General features: G+C 39.2%; 1 pseudogene; it reads right to left on the minus strand.

Annotated features, from left to right (window-relative positions):
* LOC149463198 (histamine H3 receptor-like) overlaps window positions 1-5791 on the minus strand; it is a 54894-nt pseudogene extending 49103 nt beyond the window's left edge.
* Between the last annotated feature and the right edge of the window lie 209 nt (window positions 5792-6000).

Consider the following 6000-nt stretch of genomic DNA (forward strand, 5'->3'; position numbering starts at 1 on the left):
AAAAATATATATATTTGATAAATGAAGTCCCAAGTACAAATGTGCTAGAGTGTTCCAATCAAATCAAATAAACTCTCCTTCCAATGAATAGTATACTATATACTATATAAATGTGGTTCACTGATGGAATATTGGCACATATACTGTATATAATTATTACACATTGAATTATTGTTTATGGTATCACTAATTTATTTTATTCAAAATTTCATTTTTATTTTACATGATATCATCAATTGTTTATTTATATTTTTTATAAGCACTATGCACTTTTTAGGTTAGTATTAGAGCGCGGTAATTATATGACCAGTTGATATTAAGCGCACATCCTATGAGCGTGAGCAAGATAACCAGCGATCTAATATATTTTGTATACCTCGGTGGCTCACAAGTATATTAGTTGTATCCTTTTTTTGGTTTAGATATTTTTTAAAGTGTTCCTAAAGCCTTGACATTATTATCATTCATTCATACCATTCAATGCTTTCCTGCATTTCCTGCAAGTGTAAAAATGTCCCAGTGTCTGTAATGCCCCTCCCCCCCCCCCCTTTATACTTTCCTCACTCAATCCACTGGGCTCTCTCCTCCCTATCTGCTCACAGAGGAAGCAGTGGGAGCCTATGGCCTACAGTTAATCAAATCCTGTGAGCAGTAAGGGGGGGGGGCTGAGTCATGCTGTGTGTGTCATAAGATGCATACAGTACGGATTGGGTTTGATCCCATATGCATACCCCCATAGTGACTTGTGCAAAGAAGAGGAGGAGTCGAGTGCAGGTGGGACCCAAGAAGGGTAGGAACAGGGCTGCTGTGTGCATAAACTCTTTAAGATACCCGTGTTATCTTTCAAATTGATCCCTGTGAAACCCTCTTGGATCCTAGACAAAAGCCATATTAGTGGCTTTAACTTGTACTCAATATAAATGGTCAACCAAAAAATATAATAGCAAAGCTTGCAAAAATATCATTCACTTTTAGATCAGATCTGAAATTCATAAGTATCATATATTGAATAAATGTTAAACAATAACAATTGTTCCACAGGTGCTACCAAAATTATATCCTGTATCAAATTAGAGCCAATAGTTAAAGATGATCAAATCAGAAAAACTGCCAATTCAGAATTCAGCATTCTTCAGAATGTTTCTATCTCTAATATACATAAAATCACATAGTTCTGGAATCCAAGCAATAATGATTCACAAACTCTGTGATTTAATGAAGACTGCACAGATTTGCATGTGTATTTTTGCAAGAACTGAAAATTTACTCATTACTACTAGTACTTCTAGCTGGAGATTCTGTGTAATGTATATTTGTAGACCATTACATGCTTGTGTACTAGATTTAGCCATTTTTAGTATATCATCAGTACCTACGGGGACAAGTAAGTCGAAATCTTCCACAGTCAAGACACTGGTGTTTTCCAAACTTATCTTTTTGTTCCAGTGGTCTATAAATGCAAGAGGTCCCCATCTTTCCTTTGCTCCATTGTTGGCTAAATGAAAACAGCCAGAGGCAGCTGCCAGATTATTGTACCAGGCAGTTCCTGTGGCTCCTTCCGCCCAGCAACCAATCCAAACTCCAGAGTCTTTTCTCTTCAAAACATGTATCTTCTTCCTTAGACTGCCCTCCTATTACTTATTGCTAGTTATTATGTTACCTAGAGCATACACAACAAATGTTTTTTAACACCACCCAAGAATGCAGATCTTTGAATGGTGGACATCACGCCAACCATTGAAAATATGATACAAAGGTGAGCATAGAAAAATGCTGGAAGGATTTCTTACTTACAGCTTTGGTAACAGAGAGATATCTGTCACAGCTAATAAGAACAATATTATATACGGAAGCAGTGGACATTGTATAGTCTGAAACGAGCCACAACTTGCACAGAAATTTACCCAGTTTCCATTGCCTAGTAAACTTGTATGGTGAATACAGAGGGATAGATATGGCACCTATTACACAATACAAAAGAGATGTAATTGTAAAGAACACTGATACACACATAATTAGAACTAGAATTAGAATACACAGTACTAGGTCATATTTATTCTACTTGCTTATATTGCACTAATATACCCCACAATACTGTACATTGGAATATTCAATATTAGACCCGGCCCCAAAAGAACTTACAATCTAAAATATCTGCCTCAGTTCTAGATACTACAAGTGAGGGTTGGTAACTCCATAGATGCCTTGCTGCTCTTAAAAGATTTTTAGAGAGAAATCCATCAGCCCCCTTGTACAAACCCACCCCCACAAATAAGGATTTTTGTATAGGACAACCTATCTACCCATCTACAGATGTAGGTTTTCACTGAAAGAGCCCAGTCATGCATTGGGCTGCAGACAGTGAATCATTGTTATGTATACAGTTTATATATATATATATATATATATATATATATATATATACATATATATATAAAAGCGCTGCCATTATCTTCTATGGCCATTTTCCATCTGCGCACTGCTATGAAGCTGACATTCCTATTTTTTGGTGCAGCTTTTAGCAAGACGCTGAACAAAAATGGATGTAACTGATATGAGATCCAAACATCTGATATTTACATTCTTGTTTCATGTCAGTAAATCGCTAAATAGTAAAGGATCAGGATGACAGTCCTAGAGCATATGCCCTGAAAACTAAAGCTGGTCATAAACTTTGAGATTCCTCTCATTCAGCCCCATGGGCTTAACAAGAAAAATCTATTGCTTCCTCCATCCACAGTAAACACAGTGATTAGATCTCTCTTGCTGGGTATTGTATTCTTACAGCCAGCACCCACAGCTGTCAGAATACCCAAACAGTGGCTGCATCTGACGCATGCAGCCACTGTTCAGCGAACAATTTTCCATTCAGCTCCTTCAATTTTCAGATCAAAGAATGTCAGGCTGGAGGATGTGCTGATAAGGACACAGCTTGAATCTTCAGCTGGTTCATCAGCAACTGGCCTAAACTCGCTTCTTGTATGGCCAACTTAACAGCTTCCATACTTTTTTCCTTAAAGGTTGTGGACCCCGACATTTCTGTTACACAAAGCTGGGCAGTAGGTATAATGGTTGGCAGGTAGGTTCCAATATTTAGTACTGAAAAATTGAATGATAGAAGATAGTTTTCATGATTACAAATGTATTTTCCTCAAAAATATTACCGTTCTGTAATACAACACCCCAACCCCTACTGCGCTAGCAAATTATAATTCAGAAATGCATAATGAAACCCTATAATTTCCATTGTTTTTTATGAGTTAATGACAGCATTTTACTGCATACATTCTAAATTTCTAACATGGTAAGAATTGGCAGACTTTTGTTCTATAAGGCATTGCAAAACTAAGGCACAAACTAGATGAACCCATAGGAAGCATTCAGATTTATAATATATAAGATAAGATATATAAAATATTCATTCAGATTGGTTCCTATGGGTTATTAAACTTTGTTCTTTGCCTTACTCAGCAAACCTACAAGAGTGTTATTGGAACATATTACATTTTTATACACTAAACAGGCCTAGTACATACATTTTATGAGCTCCTTACAAGTAAAAATGTCCATTAAAAGACCATAGAGAAATTCATGGATTATATCCCAGTTCCCAGAGCTATAGGCAAGCCCAGGCCTACATATCATTTCAAATTAATTGTCCTGTAATATCTGTAATGAGAGTATTCAGTATTTGAGCTCCTTTTTTTAAATTTAAAATGCCTTTATTTTTATTTGTACCCACATTTACATTTAGACTAAGCTGTCCAGCAAAAATGGAAGTTGGGACAAAATAGCACTGTTGGGGATGCCTACAACGTCCAGAATTTATTCATATGGTTTAACCCTTTTTTCCCCAGAAAAAAATGAAAAAAATAATGGTTGCTGTAACTGCCTAGAAAGTGTTAGCTCAAGTTAGAATTTAATGTGTTCATCACTTACTTAAAGTCCATTTAAATCCCAACTTTGGTCAATTTAAAATTATTCCTAGCAGTGGGGCTGTGACCACACTGCAAGGATTAACTTCTCAATTGGTCTAAGGAAGTGGTCTCCAAACTGTGGCTAGTGGGCTATATGTGGCCCTTTGCCTGCCTTTATCCAGCCCTTGGGTCACTAGCTTGCCACTGATACAAGGCACTATTTTTACCACAGACACCAATGATGGGGTGCTATTCCTCCCGCTGACACCAACATTGGGGTACTATTCCCCCCACTGACACTAAGAATAGGGCATTATTCCTCCCACTGACAGCAACAATAGGGAACTATTGCACCCACTGACACCAACAATGGGGCGCCATTCTCTCCATTGACACCAATGATGGAGTGCAATTTTTCCCACTAAAGATAACATCTATGGGGCACTATTCCTCCTTCTACTGACTGCAAGTGCTATGTAATTTTTTTTCTCCCACTGACCACCAAGCATGAGGCATTGTTTGATGGCCACAGTCTGGCCCCCCTAAAGTCTGAAAGACAATAATTTGGCCCTTTGTTTAGAAAGTTTGCAGATGCCTGGTCTAGGGGAGAGGAGCACTCTAACTTACCCCATTCTCCACTCCCCCGGCAGATGGCAGTCCCCCTGTGGACTTTCCCTCAGTGTCAGCATGTTTAGTGCAGGGCTATGGACCCTGCATTGGTCAGATGACATCATGGACTAGATGAGCATGGGGGAGAAGATGCTGTGGGGACCAGTTTGTAGCACGGGGGAGCGGAGGATCGGGTAAGAAGATCTTCTTATTAATGTCCCCTAGACCTAAATGAGCAGATAACCCTCTTCTTCCTACACCCCTCAGACATAACACACATTTAACCTGTGCAGTGTGTGCGGGGGCTTGGGGGGGGGGCACTGCACAAGTAGGTTTTTTTTCAAATTTTTGGAGTTGGGCTTTAAAAAAATAATTGAGGAAAATAAACTGGAAGTGTTGCCCATAAAAACATAGATACCAACAGTCAGAGCTGCTGTTAGAAACTATGGGGCCCCATATAGCCAATGTGACAGGTACCCTCCAAATAAACACAGTTTACTATGCTTCAGTTATAAATGAACACAATGAGTGATTGGTATCGATCATTCATTCAGGAAAGGAAGGCGTTGGTAAATGTGACATATTTACTGGACCCTTCCCCATTCTCCATCCTGAAGGGTCTTATTGTGTGCTTGCTGCTGCTTGTGGGAAGGAGAGGAGGGAAGCCGGCAGCACTGCGGGTGCATCCAGGGGGGACCTAGGCAGCAGGCAGAAACGTATGGTGCACAGAAAGGGTAATAGGTGCAGTGGGGAGGTGAAGGGTGTCAATTACTGGAATCAGTCTTCTGTATGGCTTTCTCTGCAGCAGCTAAAAGCCCGCAGGAGGAAGAAGAGAAGAAGCCCGCTTTCAGAGCAAGCCATACATGGAATCAGCTCCAATAATTACCCCCCCCCCTCGCCATGATGAGCACTCTCCATGCCCATACAATTCACTCAGCTGCCTGGGCCCCCCTACTGGCCTGGGCCCAGCACAGAAGGACTGCTGGTAACCCCTTATCCATGGCCCTGCCAACAGTTACTTTTCAAGTGTAAGTAATAATATGTGTGATGCTATTGGCTGCTACAAGGATTTTGGACGCTTTGCTTTCATATATCTCCTGTCCTTAAATTTTAATAAATCCCCACCCATAATATACTGACGTATCTCAATTTTTAGAAAATTGTAGCTGTACAGACTTACCTATAAAAAAATCACAAATAGCCATGTTAAGAAGAGGGAAGTTGCTGGGAGTCCTGAGCCTTTTGTCCATAATAAAAGCAAGCATAACTAGACTATTACCAACAATAATAAGTAAAATAAGTACAGCTATCAGCACAAATATAAATGCTTTTACACCATCTGGAAACTGTATTGGCAATCTCAAAACAACAGTAACAGTTGTATTAGATAGCACAGGTGTCTCATTGCTTAGTTTTAGACTTTGCATTTTTAAAAATAATATTGTACATTTATTCCGGTGACCTAATATACACA

Source organism: Staurois parvus, unplaced genomic scaffold (assembly GCF_062004578.1).
Source record: "Staurois parvus isolate SC_StPar_1 unplaced genomic scaffold, SC_StPar_1.0 ptg000157l, whole genome shotgun sequence".
Classification (NCBI taxonomy): Eukaryota; Metazoa; Chordata; class Amphibia; order Anura; family Ranidae; genus Staurois; species Staurois parvus.